Below are 15,581 nucleotides of genomic sequence, written 5' to 3' on the forward strand. Positions count from 1 at the left end.
AGCCATGCACTACCTTCATTTTCTTTTAAAAAATACGTATAGGATAATATTGCATCAGTTTCCAAAAACTTGAATTGGCACTTATTTACCATTCAGTTGGAATGTCCACCAGGCTACTCACTATCTCTAATTTTCTTCAACATAAAATCAGACAAAGATGTCATCATCTATCGATCTCTCATCTATTCTACATTCTCCTCAATAAAGTAAAGCCACATAGCATAACATCAAAGTAGTGTGATACAGCTGTATTTTCACATGGAGATAAGAAATCCAAATGAAATTCCTTAGGCGTTTCTCCAAGGTTTGGTATTGTGGGAAAACAATCTATGTGGGAATTACTGCATTATTAGTTTTTGATTATGCCTTAAAATTATGAAAGTTTTATTGTTTAATATAAAAACATTTCATGGAAAATAGGAGTGTGCTGTTGTAAAAGAAACGAAGACAGATGGTAGTATTTTCCTGGTAACTGAGCATTTAACAAAACTAGTTAGCAGATTAATGACCATTTTTCTGAGTCATCCTCCCCCAAAATTTAGTAGCAAAAAAAAAAAATTAGGAAATAAGACAAAGTACATTTTGAAAGTTTAGGATCTATTTATCTTTCAGTAGCTTAGTTGACTAAAACTAAAATGAGACATTTCTTTGAAATACAGATCACAGTGGCAGTAGCTGCCACTCTTGATATCAAATGTGTGTTGGTTACCTCTCAGTAAATTGTAAGATGCAATACATTTTCTTTTGCACCAGCACCAACAACACCAAGGCCCCCAACAGAATTGCCTTCCCTTTGTCCCTTTCCTGAAAGGGCTTTAAAAGTGTGGAGCCACAACTGAGGTATGATGAAGGCCTATTACTTCGAAGTGCAGGAAACTGTCTCTTCCCTTCTGTCCATGTCGCTCAGCCCCTAACTCAGCAAAAACTAAGCTAAAATTTAAAAGCTACCTATAACCCATGCACCTAAGGTCAATTAATCTATGACAAAAGAGGCAAGAATATACAATGGAGAAAGGACAGTCTCTTCAACAAGTGGTGTTGGGAAAGCTGGACAGCTACATGTAAATCAGTGAAATTAGAACACTCCCTCACACCATATACAAAAACAAACTCAAAATGGTTTAAAAACCTAAATGTAAGACATGACACCATAAAACTCCTAGAAAGGTACATAGGTGAAACATTCTTTGACATAAATCGTAGCAGTATTTTCTTAGCTCAGTCTCCCAAGGCAAAAGAAATAAAAGCAAAAATAAATGGGACCTAATCAAACTTAAAAGCTTATGCACAGCAAAGGAAACCATCAACAAAACTAAAAGAATGGGAGAAAATATTTTCAAACAATGCAACTGACAAGGAGTTAATATCCAAAATATAAAAACAACTCATACAACTCAATATCCAAAAAACAAACAACACAATCAAAAACATGGGCAGAACACCTAAATAGACATTTTTCCAAAGAAGACATACAGATGGCCAATAGGCACAAAAAAAGATGCTCAACACCACTAATTATTAGAGAAATGCAAATCAAAACCACAATGAGATAACACCTCACACCATTCAGGATGGCTGTCATCAAAAAGTCTACAAATAATAAATGCTGGAGAAGGTGTGGAAAAAAGGGAATCCTTGTACACTGTTGGTGAGAACATAAATTGATGCAGCCACTATGGAAAACAGTATGGAGGTTCCTTAAAAAACTAAAAATAGAACTACTATGTGATCCAGCAATTCCACTTCTGGGTATATATCAGTAAAAAAACAAAAACTCTAATTCAAAAAGATACACGCACCCCAATGTTCATAGCAGCACTATTTACAAAAGCCAAGACATGGAAACAATCCAAATGCCCATCAACAGATGATTGGCTTAGAGATGTGGTACATATATATACAATGGAATATTATTATTCAACCATAAAAAAGAAGGAAATATTGCCATTTGCAGCAACATGGATGGACCTAGAGAGTATTATCCTTAGTGAAATAAATCAAAGACAAATACTATATGATATCACTTATATATGGAATCTAAAAATAATACAGATGAATCTATATACAAAACAGAAACAGACTCACAGACATAGAAAACAAACTCATGGTTACCAAAGGGTAGAGGGAGAGGGGGAGGGACAAACTGGGAGTATGGGATTAATAGATGCACACTACCATGTATAAAGTAGATAAGCAACAAGGATTTTCTGTATAACACAGGGAACAATACTCAATATCTCATAATAATCTATAATGGAAAATAATCTGAAAAAATTAATATATATATAACTGAATCACTTTGTTGTACACTTGAAACTAACACAATATTGTAAATCAACTATACTTCAAATTAAAAAAAATTTAAAAAGAAAAAAGTTACCTATAATTAAAGGGGATCCAATGATCAGGAAAGGAATTTTTTGGTAGGAAAAGCAGAGCAGACCAAGAAATCTGAGTGGCCTTAACAGCTGCTTTTGGGACAAGGTCTTTGGAAAGTTTCATTAATTTTCTGTTTCTCAACAAGTTATTTCACCTTTCACTTTCTTTTTATCTGAAGGCTTAACCCTACTTCAAACAACATAGTAGCTTTTAAAGACAAGAACCTTTATCAAATGGATTTGGAGGTATCAATTGTTTCACATTCTAAAAAGATTTTTGATTGGCTGATAATGGAATCAGGTTTTATAACCATGTGTCAGTTTGCTTGCCTTTGCCTTTTTTGAACTTGATTATGAATTCCATGAGGCCAGCAACTGTCCTCTCCTGTGTTAAAATGTCAAGAATCTTGTGGATGCTTAATATATATTAATTGATGACAATAAAAGATAAAAAACCAGGACTTCCCTGGTGGCGCAGCGGTTAAGAATCTGCCTGCCAATGTAGGTGACACGGGTTCGAGCCCAGGTCCAGGAAGATCCCACGTGCCACGGAGCAACTAAGCCTGTGCACCACAACTACTGAGCCTGCGCTCCAGAGCCCACGAGCCACAACTGCTGAGCACGCGTGCCACAACTACTGAAGCCCACGCGCCTAGAGCCCATGCTATACAACAAGAGAAGCCACCGCAATAAGAAGTCCGCGCACCGCAATGAAGAGTAGCCCCGGCTCGCCGCAACTAGAGAAAGCCCACGTGCAGCAACGAAGACCCAATGCAGCCAAAAATAAATAAATAAATAAATAAATTTTTAAAAAGATAAAAAACGGCATTCATTCAGTCCTAGAGCCCTTCCACTGAGTTATGCTTAGCTACACAGATTTAGTAAGGTCACTACACAAGTATAAAAAGAAACCACAGTAAGGTATAGTGGAAATAACAAAGACTTGGGCAGATGTGAGTGGGTTGGGATTCTGGTACTCCCACTTAGCTGTGTGACCTTGAGCCTGATTCTTCATATGTAAAATAGAGATAATAATACCTTCCCATAGAGTTGTTTTGAGGATTAAATGAGTTAACTACCGATAGTGTCAAACTGTGTACAGTTTCCAAAATATGACATGGTGTTTACTGCTTTCATGTCTGTGCCTGGAACCCTAAGCCTGTAATAACCATTCCTTTTGTATTCACACTGTGCCTCTCCTGTTGTTTGGCAAGTGCCTGGTCTTCAAGAAAGACACAACTCAAACACTAACATGTTTGTGAAGCCTGCCTTGATGGTAGATGATAGACAGATATGGTTACTTAATATTGAAGGAATGAGTGTCTGGAACCCAGTAAGTTCTAAATATATGTTTGCTTTTTCATCACTCTCCCCTTTTCTGCTTTATCCCAACAATTCTCTCTTTAAGTGACTTGTTTGATACAGTTGATTCTCCTTTTCTTCTAAAGTCAATTGGATAGGGATATATAACCCTCCTACTGAGAAAAAGGAAGTGGATATTGCCGACAATAATACAATCTACCCCCCAAAAGCAACAGGTAGCTTATTTCGAATATGAAAAAAGTTGAGAGAATATACTACAAATGTGTCCTTTGTGAAAAATTACTTGGCAATATGAAATCAAATCTGATAAGAAATGAGTCAAAATGAAGAATTAAGAATGGACATTTTGCAGTGCGCCAGTCTATGTAAATGGAGGACTAAGACCAAACAACAAGGTTATGAATATGTGATAGAATGAAACTATTATAAACCCTGACACAATAAAAATCCATTCATTCATTTGTTCATTAAATACATATCACTTAGTACCTACTCCGTGCCAGGCAATGCTCTACACACTGTGGATACAATCATCATCAAGATGAAGTCGCAGTCTTCATGAAACTTAGATTCTAATGGGAGAGACATACAGTAAACATATTATCTAAATATATAACATAATATCAGATAGTAATGAGTGCTATGAAGAAAAATAAATAGCATAAAGGGGGAGAGAATAATGAGGGTGCTATTGTAAATAGTGTGGTCAGGGACGACCTCTCTGAAAAGATGATGGATGAGCAAAGAACGGAATGAACTAAGGGAAAGAGCCATGCAAATATCTGGGGAAGAGCACTCTAGGCAGTGGAACATGTCAATGCCCTTCAACCAAAGACCATCAGGAACTTACTCATAGCTGACAAGTTGGGTTTATTATTCTTTGCAGGCAGGGAGAATGAACACCATAGGGAACCATGGGGTGTTTCAGTAAGAGAATGTTAGAAAGAACCTACTATAGTATTTGACTGATTTACGGGAGGGTCTAAGGAAGTGGCAGTTCGCTCTAAATCAGATGCTGTCAGAAAGCAGGGGCAATTGTATGATTGGGCATCTCAATAACCTCATACATAGGGAGGGCAGACTAGGGCAAAGATAAAGCTGTAATTGATAAAGTAGCAGTCACCAATTTTGGCCAAGAGAGGGGGTGTTTGGTGTTTTCTGGGTGGCACAGTGACTTTTTTTTTGTCTGTGCTTAGACAAAATTATGAAGTGGTCTTATTTCGTCTCACGTTGTCAGTCATCTAGTGACCTTGTCTTAGATTGGTGTTCTGTGAGTTTACGTCCAACAGAAGAACATGGCCTGAGCGCTAGTCAGCTTCCAGATATCAGGGGCTGCTTCCCAATCCATTTTCTCTAACAACAAGTGAAAAGCCTTAGAATATAAGGAATAAATTTTAGAGGTGGTGGGAGAGGAGGGAGGAGGTATAATATTGGCTATCTCCTCATCTTTAGTAGAAAATAGTTAATAGTGCATTATTATTGTATGGGACATACTTATACTAAAACATTATTCATTGTTTAGCTGAAATTCAAATGTAAGCGAACCTACTGTATTTTTTTTCTTTTTGCTAAATCTGACAACACTAAAATAAAAACACTGTCAGCTGCATAGGAAATACTTTGAATACTTGGTGCTTTTTCTTCTCGTCCCACTTAGATTTTTATTTGAAATCAGGATAGACTCAGAAAAAAATATGTAATTCGATTTGAGCCATTCCTATATATTCTACATGTACATAGACGCCCACATCTGTGCATATATTGATATTATGTATATGTACGTATGTACATACATACACACACACGAGAAACAGTAAAAGCATCCAATAGTATAGAATATGTAACACACACGCACAGAAGGCACCTGGAACACAAGCAGAATTGACTGTGTTGGTGATACGGCCACTCAGTGAAATGTATCTTGTGGTCTGTCATCCTTCCTTTCGGTCATTTCAAGTACGAGGCTGAGAAAAACACGGTCTCCGATCCAACTTGGACCTGGCGCGCCTCCTGAGGAACCGGAAGGATGAGAGGAACCGATTGCAGCGGCGGTTTATTTACACGGATGCACACACCCCTTTCACGTCGGCGGGAGGCCACGTAGGCCTGGGGAAGGATTTTGCCGGCGTACCCGGAATGGTTTCCTCAGCGTTGGTTGGGCGGGGGAGGGTAGCGCAGCGGCGCGTTCTGGGAGCCGAAGAGACCGAGATCTTCCCGGGCTCTTGAGAGTGTTACTTCTTTCGCGGCAACAATGGCTCGAGTGTCTCGCTCGCGCGGCCCGGAGTGGGAAGCATCGCAGTTCGTCGAAGAGCCCCGAGCCCGCGGGGCAGCCGCTCTCGTTCGCACTCTTGCTCTCGGCCCGGGGACCGGAATGGCCTCAGCCATCAGCTGGGTGGCCTCAGCCGAGGCTCCCGAAACCAGCTCTGCGGCCCTGGCTTGCGGTGTCGTTCGCGAGAGCTGCCCTCGGCACCTCGGTGCTCCCCTTCCGCTTCTGCGTCCTCGTCCGCTGAGCGCTGCCGCCACTCGCGCCGCTGCGGGAGCGACGAGCCGGGACCCAGCCTCCTGGACCGGGAGGAGGTGAGTGATGCGGCCGCATCTTCGCTCTGAGGAGCCCACTTGCCTTAAGAGTTCGCTTCATCTCTCATCCCGCTTCTGAACGGTTCCAATTAAGCATTTTCTACCTTCTTTGCGCCCATTTCCATCTTTTGCTTCAGTCCACGACAGCTCCTTATTTGCCCTTTTTCTCCCTTAATTCTCACTCATCCTTGGGCTCCTTCATACGGTGCTGTGACCCCTCCACCCCCTTTCACCTCTGGTCTGGCAGAAGACATGGCCAAGGGTCCCAGACCTATTTACGTTGTGTTATCATTTGTGAGCAAGTTTTTATTCCCCACTAGACTGAGTTCGTGGAAAGGAGGAGCCCGATTTTACTCATCACAGAATTCGCAGTGCCTAGCACTTAGTAAGAGCTCAACCATTGTGTGTTGAATGAATGAACAGATTGGTTTGAGATGATAACAGGATGTGTAAGTGGAAATTCTTTGTAGGGAGTTGGGAAGGGTTGAGATTAAGGGTTTAAACTGGAGAAGAGAAAACCTTCCCCCACGACAGGATTGGATGAACGTAGGAAAAGCAATGTGCGTAACTGCAAATGGGGCTACCTTGAGAAAGGTCTTGTTAAATGGTCTCAATCTTGACCTTGAAGAATGAGGGAAGGGTGAGATCAATTTTCCTCTAATGAAAGTGAGTATTGGAGCGGAAAAATAGTTTAAGAAGGAAAAGTTCTAATTATTGCTGTGTAAGTAGTCATACCTCCCAAGTGCCTTGAATGTGTTAAAAATGAGAAATTTACAAACATTACAGGCATTGAGGGGCAGGTTGAAATTACAACAGTTGGGAGATGTCTTGATGATTTTTTTTCTTCCAGCAGTGGAAGGTAATAAAGCATAGTGAGGAGGAAGATAGTGGATGGATTCAGACTGCCTGAGTTTGAAGCCCTGCTTTGCCACTTAATACCTGTATAACTTTGGGTATTGAGAGTTTACCTGAGCTACTCTGTGGTGTTGCTGCCTCAGCGTCCATTTTGTTTGCAGGGTCTAGCCCTCTCCTGTAAGCACATGCCCTAGATAGCAACCCGTAAAATCACAAGCAAATGTAAGTTCCTGATATGACTTCCCTAACAGCCCCTGTGATCTGCAGTCTCCCCTGCCTCCCAGTGCCGGTATGCTGTATGGCCCCCTTAGAGAAGACCCTCGTGGGGCTTACCAAAACCCCCGCTCTTTTGGTTTAAATTGACCAAAATGTCCCTAGCCTGGGAACCCCAAAGCACTCCACCCACAGACTGTAATAAAAGCATGTGCCCCAGGTCCTGTCACTCTCTGCACCCTATCTTGACCTCCCCATGTAACCCCTCGAGGTGTGCTGGATACTTCCTACCGGACCTGTGAGTAATAAACTTCTCTATTTCAATTTCTCTTGTGGTCTGTTGTTGAACTTTGGCTCACCATCTGGCACCCTGTGCTCCACTTAACAAATGTTAATTTAAGGAAGTCAAAACATTGGGCAAATTACTTAACCTCTCCAAGGTACATTTCTTCACCTGTAAAAACAGGGATAAAAATAGTGCTGACATTTTTAGGGTTGTTGTAATGATTTAGTGCCTGGAACATAATACACATTATGTTTTAGCTATTAGGTTTTCACACCTGGGAGGAGGAACAGTAAAAATAGTCCTGAGTTATATTGGAGACCTACCTCTCCAAGTTATATGTTTCAGAAAGGTCACCCACAATCTGTGTCAATCAAAAAGCAAACAGGTTATTTTAGAATCCCAACCAAAAGGTGTAGGAACAGCTTGGATGAAATTTGCATTTGTGCATGTAGAAGATAATTCATCTTGAGTCCAGATGAAACCAGGTAGCAGCAGGGACTGTTTTAATGGTCTCTTATTCACCCTGTTGGTGAGAGAGGTAATCCCTCCCTAGGGTTATGGGGCAGCTGAACATAGGACACCTGACACTGGACACATAAGATCCACTATGCAGGGATAATCTGGAACTGCACCTGTCCCTTTAATAAAGAGGGTTGTTTGGCTAGGGGACCTTTTCTGCAGGAGCAGAGTGGGAAGGGGAATTTGCAGTTAGGCCGTTGGAGGCCCTACTGGTTTCCCCAGATGTCAAAGCAGCACATAATATTGGGTCTTAATTTTAGGCCCTACACCACAAGGACTGTGTGTCTTTACAGTCTGGCAGGCATCATTGGCCCCTATACTTATATATTCCAAGGGCTATTATTTGTATGTTTACTTTTAGATTATCTGCTTCTGGAACTGGGTGACCCTCTGAGTCCAAATCTGCAGTTATAATACCTTTTCCTCTGAATAAAGAAGTAAAAAATAATTTATTTAAGCAATGAGACCAAATATATTTATTTTGTAAGGATTAAAAAAAAAACAGAGACACAAGCAGCTAAACTTTGGAGAATTGAGCCTCTTGTTAGTTTTCTCCTTTTCTTTTTTTCAGTTTATGAGTAATAGTAAATACTAAACAGAAGAAATGACAAACATTATAATAAAACAAAAAAAATTTAATGTCCTCCAAAGAACAGATAGACAATGTACTCCTTTTCCAAAAAGGAACTAAAGGAAAAACAAAGAAAACAAACCCTGGATCTCATTGAATACAACTTCTGTAACATAGAACTTTTCAGAGCTCCCTTTATTTTCTACTTCTTGTAGTGCTTCATTTTTTTTCAAAATTGAAATATTTACTTGACAGAAAAATTTTGAATTTGGTAAAGAAATGGCAATAACTGGTACATACATTAATTCAAAATATTTCTACTAAGCACCAAATAGTTCCCAAATTTTTCACCAAGAACCTCTTCATCACTGAAAGAATGCCTAAAATGTAATCAGTTTAGTTAGGTTTTTAATCAAGAAATCTAAAGATGCCAATCAGTAGTGCTTCATTTTTAAAAGCTGTCTTTACTAGGTCCTGGGTTTCTGAAAACTAAAGTTTTAACCAAATTGGAACAGACTTCTTTTTCCTTTCATAAATATGCATAAACAAATGAAGTTATTTCCAAATGTAAAACTGTTTCTGTCACATATTGCAGAAGATGAAATGAGCAATTAGGAGCTCTGTCATGCATGCGGCAGAAGGGATGCGCTTGACAGCCTCCCAGGCTGCATTTCTAGCCTGGCTGTTCAGGCTGTCTGTAGTCTGTACCATTTGATGGTACTATCAGAACATCAGACCCTAAGTGTTAAGTTTACATTTATACCAAGTTTTTTATTAATTTAAAGTTTAAAACATAAAGGGAGAATAGAATAACTGGACTTGTTGAATTTGAATATATATAAAATTTATATATATATATATATATATATATATATATATATATATATATATATATAATGGAATTCAGCTTTTTTTTTTTTTTGCGGTACGCGGGCCTCTCACTGCTGTGGCCTCTCCCACTGCGGAGCACAGGCTCCGGACGTGCAGGCTCAGCAGCCATGGCTCATGGGCCCAGCCGCTCCATGGCATGCGGGATCCTCCCGGGCCAGGGCACGAACCCGCGTCCCCTGCATCGGCAGGCGGACTCTCAACCACTGCGCCACCAGGGAAGCCCGAATTCAGCTATTTTTAAATTTTTTAATTTCCATATTTAAATTTATATTTCATAACATTTCTACCTATTGAAATCCATGAGTTCACACCAGTACCTCAAATTCCAATCCATAGCACAGCATTCATTCTAGCTTTCCCCGTTTTTCTAGAATTCACCTATTGAGTTATAATTTACATGCCTATATCTTCTGGAAAATTAAGTGAGATAGGATTAGAGAATTGGGAGCTCCTGAAGTATGAGGACTTTCTGCAAAGAATCCTTGTTTTAGACTGAATTGTGTGCCCCCAAAATTCATATGTTGAAGCCCTAACCCTCGAAGTGACTGTAATTGGCAATAGGGCTTTTAAGGAGGTAATTAAGTTTAAATAAGCTCATAAGGATGAGACCCTAATTCAGTAGGACTGGTGTCCTTATAAGAAGAAGAGACACCAGAGATCTCGGTCAATCAGTATCTCTCTGTCTCTCTCTCTCTCTCCTTCTATCTCCCCCTTATCCTCCTCTCTCCCTCTACTCTTCCTCTCTCCCTCTCTCCCCACTCCCACCTCTCCTGACCTGAGCACAGAGGACACAGAGAAGAGGCCAAGCAAGAAGGTGGCATTCTACAAGCCAGGAACAGAGGTCTCACCAGAAACCAACACTGATGTCACCTTGATCTTGCATTTCTTTTTTTTTAAAATTTTATTTAATTTTATTTATTTTTTTAAACAGCAGGTTATTAGTTATCCATTTTATACATATTAGTGTATATATGGCAATCCCAATCTCCCAATTCATCCCACAACCACCACCACCCCCCGCCACTTTCCCCCCTTGGTTTCCATATGTTTGTTCTGTACATCAGTGTCTCAATTTCTGCTCTGCAAACTGGTTCATCTGTACCATTTTTCTAGGTTCCACGTATATGCGTTAGTATACGATATTTGTTTTTCTCTTTCTCACTTACTTCACTCTGTATGACAGTCTCTAGATCCATCCACGTCTCTACAGATGACTCCATTTCTTTCCTTTTTATGGCTGAGTAATATTCCATTGTATATATGCACCACACCTTCTTCATTCATTCGTCTGTCAATGGGCATTTAGGTTGCTTCCACATCCTGGCTATTGTAAATATTGCTGCAATGAACATTGGGTGCATGTGACTTTTTGAATTACAGTTTTCTCTGGGTATATGCCCAGTAGTGGGATTGCTGGGTCATATGGTAATTCTATTTTTAGTTTTTTAAGGAACCTCCATACTGTTCTCCATAGTGGCTGTATCAATTTACATTCCCACCAACAGTACAAGAGGGTTCCCTTTTCTCCACACCCTCTCCAGCATTTATTGTTTCTAGATATTTTTATGATGGCCATTCTGACTGGTGTGAGGTGATATCTCATTGTAGTTTTGGTTTGCATTTCTCTGATAATTAGTGATGTTGAGCATCCTTTCATGTGTTTGTTGGCAATCTGTATATCTTCTTTGGAGAAATGTCTATTTAGGTCTTCTGCCCATTTTTGAATTGGGTTGTTTGTTTTCTTGATATTGAGCTGCTTGTAAATTTTGGAGATTAATCCTTTGTCACTTGCTTCATTTGCAAATATTTTCTCCCATTCTGAGGGTTGTCTTTTGGTCTTGTTTATGGTTTCCTTTGCTGTGCAAAAGCTTTTAAGTTTCATTAGGTTCCATTTGTTTATTTTTGTTTTTATTTTCATTACTCTAGGAGGTGGAACAAAAAAGATCTTGCTGCAATTTATCTCAAAGAGTATTCTTCCTGTGTTTTCCTCTAAGAGTTTTATAGTGTCCAGTCTTACATTTAAACTCTAATCTATTTTGAGTTTATATTTGTGTATGGTGTTAGGGAGTGTTCTAATTACATTCTTTTACATGTAGCTGTCCACTTTGCCCACCACCACTTATTGAAGAGGCTGTCTTTTCTCCATTATATATCCTTGCCTCCTTTGTCATAGATTAGTTGACCATGGGTGTGTGGGTTTATCTCTGGGCTTTCTATCCTGTTCCATTGATCTATGTTCCTATTTTTGTGCCAGTACCATATTGTCTTGATTACTGTAGCTTTGTAGTATAGCTAAAGTCAGGGAGTCTGATTCCTCCAGCTCCGTTTTTTTCCCTCAAGACTGCTTTGACTATTCGGGGTCTTTTGTGTCTCCATACAAATTTTAAGATTTTTTGTTCTAGTTCTGTAAAACATGCCATTGGTGATTTGATAGAGATTGCATTGAATCTGTAGATTGCTTTGGGTAGTATAGTCATTTTCACAATATTGATTCTTCCAATCCAAGAACATGTTATATCTCCCATCATGTTTGTATCATCTTTAATTTCTTTCATCAGTGTCTTATAATTTTCTGCATACAGGTCTTTTGTGTCTCTAGGTAGGTTTATTCCTAGGTATTTTATTCTTTTTGTTGCAGTGGTAAATGGGAGTGTTTCCTTAATTTCTCTTTCATATTTTTCATCACTAATGTATAGGAATGCAAGAAATTTCTGTGCATTAATTTTGTATCCTGCATCTTTACCAAGTTCATTGATTAGCTCTAGTAGTTTTCTGGTGGCATCTTTAGGATTCTCTATGTATAGTATCATGTCATCTGCAAACAGTGACAGTTTTACTTCTTCTATTCCAATTTGTATTCCTTTTATTTCTTTTTCTTCTCTGATTGCCATGGCTAGGACTTCCAAAGCTATGTTGAATGATAGTGGTGAGAGTGGACATCCTTGTCTTGTTCCTGATCTTAGAAGAAGTGATTTCAGTTTTTCACCATTGAGAATGATGTTTGCTGTGGGTTTGTTGTATATGGGCTTTGTTATGTTGAGGTAGGTTCACTCTATGCCCACTTTCTGGAGAGTTTTTATTATAAATGGGTGTTGAATTTTGGCAACAGCTTTTTCTGCATCTATTGAGATGATCATATGGTTTTTCTTCTTCAATTTGTTAATATGGTGTATCACATTGATTGATTTGTGTATATTGAAGAATCCTTGCATCCCTGGGATAAAACCCACTTGATCATGGTGTCTGATCCTTTTAATGTGTTGTTGGATTCTGTTTGCTAGTATTTTGTTGAGGATTTTTGCATCTATATTCATCAGTGATATTGGTCTGTAATTTTCTTTTTTTGTAGTATCTTTGTTTGGCTTTGGTATCCGGGTGATGGTGGCCTCGTAGAATGAGTTTGGGAGTGTTCCTTCCTCTACAATTTTTTGGAAGAGTTTGAGAAGGATGGTTGTTAGCTCTTCTCTAAATGTTTGATAGATTTCACCTGTGAAGCCATCTGGTCCTGGACTTTTGTTTGTTGGAAGATTTTTAATCACAGTTTCAATTTCATTACTTGTGATTGGTCTGTTCATATTTTCTATTTCTTCCTGGTTCAGTCTTGGAAGGTTATACCTTTCTAAGAATTTGTCCATTTCTTCCAGGTTATCCATTTTATTTCCATAGAGTTGCTTGTAGTAATCTCTCATGATCCTTTGTATTTCTATGGTGTCCATTGTAACTTCTCCTTTTTCATCTCTAATTTTATTGATCTGAGTTCTCTCCCTCTTTTTCTTGATGAGTCTGGCTAAAGGTTTATCAATTTTGTTTATCTTCTCAAAGAACCAGCTTTTAGTTTTATTGATCTTTGCTATTGTCTTCTTTGTTTGTATTTCATTTATTTCTGCTCTGACCTTTATGATTTCTTTCCTTCTACTAACTTTGGGTTTTGTTTGTTCTTCTTTCTCTACTTCCTTTAGGTGTAAGGTTAGGTTGTTTATTTGAGCTGTTTGTTGTTTCTTGAGGTAGGATTGTATTGCTGTAAACTTCCCTCTTAGAACTGCTTTTGCTGCATCCCCTAGGTTTTAGATCGTTGTGTTTTCATTGTCATTTGTCTCTAGGTATTTTTTGATTTCCTCTTTAATTTCTTCAGTGATCTCTTGGTTATTTAGTAGTGTATTGTTTAGCCTCCATGTGTTTGTGTTTTTTACGTTTTTTTCCCTGTAATTGATTTCTAATCCCATAGCGTTATGGTCGGAAAAGATGCTTAATATGATTTCAATTTTCTTAAATTTACTGAGGCTTGATTTGTGACCCAAGATGCGATCTATCCTGGAGAATGTTCCGTGCGCAATTGAGAAGAAAGTGTAATCTGCTGTTTTTGGATGGAATGTCCTATAAATATCAGTTAAATCTGTCTGGTCTATTGTGTCATTTAAAGCTTGTGTTTCTCTATTTATTTTCTGTCTGGATGATCTGTCCATTGGTGTAAGTGAGGTGTTAAAAGTCCCCCACTATTATTGTGTTACTGTTGATTTCCTCTTTTATAGCTGTTAGCAGTTGCCTTATGTATTGAGGTGCTCCTATGTTGGGTGCATATATATTTATAATTCTTATATCTTCTTCCTGGATTGATCATTATGTAATGTCCTTCCTTGTCTCTTGCAACATTCTTTATTTTAAAGTCTATTTTACCTGATATGAGTATTGCTACTCCAGCTTTCTTTTGATTTCCATTTGCATGGAATATCTTTTTCCATCCCCTCACTTTCAGTCTGTATGTGTCCCTGGGTCTGAAGTGGGTCTCTTGTAGACAGCATATATATGGGTCTTGTTTTTGTATCCATTCAGCGAGCCTGTGTCTTTTGGTTGGAGCATTTAATCCATTCATGTTTAAGGTAATTATTGATATGTATGTTCCTATGACCATTTTCTTAATTGTTTTGGGTTTGTTTTTGTAGGTCCTTTTCTTCTCTTGTGTTTCCCACTTAGAGACGTTCCTTTAGCATTTGTTGTAGAGCTGGTTTGGTGGTGCTGAATTCTCTTAGCGTTTGCTTGTCTGTAAAGCTTTTGATTTCTCCTTCAAATCTGAATGAGATCCTTTCCGGGTAGAGTAATCTTGGTTGTAGGTTCTTCCCTTTCATCACTTTAAGTATATCATGCCACTCCCTTCTGGCTTGTAGAGTTTCTGCTGAGAAATCAGCTGTTAACCTTATGGCAGTTCCCTTGTATGTTATTTGTCATTTTTTCCCTTGCTGCTTACAATAATTTGTCTTTAATTTTTGCCAATTTGATTACTATGTGTCTTGGCGTGTTTCTCCTTGGGTTTATCCTGTATGGGACTCTCTGCTTCCTGGACTGGGTGGCTATTTCCTTTCCCATGTTAGGGAAGTTTTGAACTATAATCTCTTCAAGTATTTTCTCAGGTCCTTTCTCTCTCTCTTCTCCTTTTGAGACCCCTATAATGTGAATGTTGTTGTGTTTAATGTTGTCCCAGAGGTCTCTTAGACTGTCTTCATTTCTTTTCATTCTTTTTTCTATATTCTGTACCGCAGCAGTGAGTTCCACCATTCTGTCTTCCAGGTCACTTATCCGTTCTTCTGCCTCATTTATTCTGCTATTGATTCCTTCTAGGAATTTGTATTTTTCATTTCAGTTATTGTACTGTTCATCTTTGTTTGTTTGTTCTTTAATTCTTCTAGGTCTTTGTTAAACATTTCTTGCATCTTCTTGATCTTTGCCTCCATTCTTTCTCCGAGGTCCTGGATCATCTTCACTCTCATTATTCTGAATTCTTTTTCTGGAAGGTTGCGTATCTCCACTTCATTTAGTTGTTTTTTTGGGGTTTTATCTTGTTCCTTCATCTGGTACGTAGCCCTCTGCCTTTTCATCTTGTCTCTCTGTGAATGTGGTTTTTGTTACACAGGCTGCAGGACTGTAGTTCTTTTTGCCTCTGCTGTCTGCCCTCTGGTGGATGAGGCTATCTAAG

The sequence above is a fragment of the Tursiops truncatus genome, chromosome X, assembly GCF_011762595.2.
Source record: "Tursiops truncatus isolate mTurTru1 chromosome X, mTurTru1.mat.Y, whole genome shotgun sequence".
In the NCBI taxonomy this organism is placed as follows: Eukaryota; Metazoa; Chordata; class Mammalia; order Artiodactyla; family Delphinidae; genus Tursiops; species Tursiops truncatus.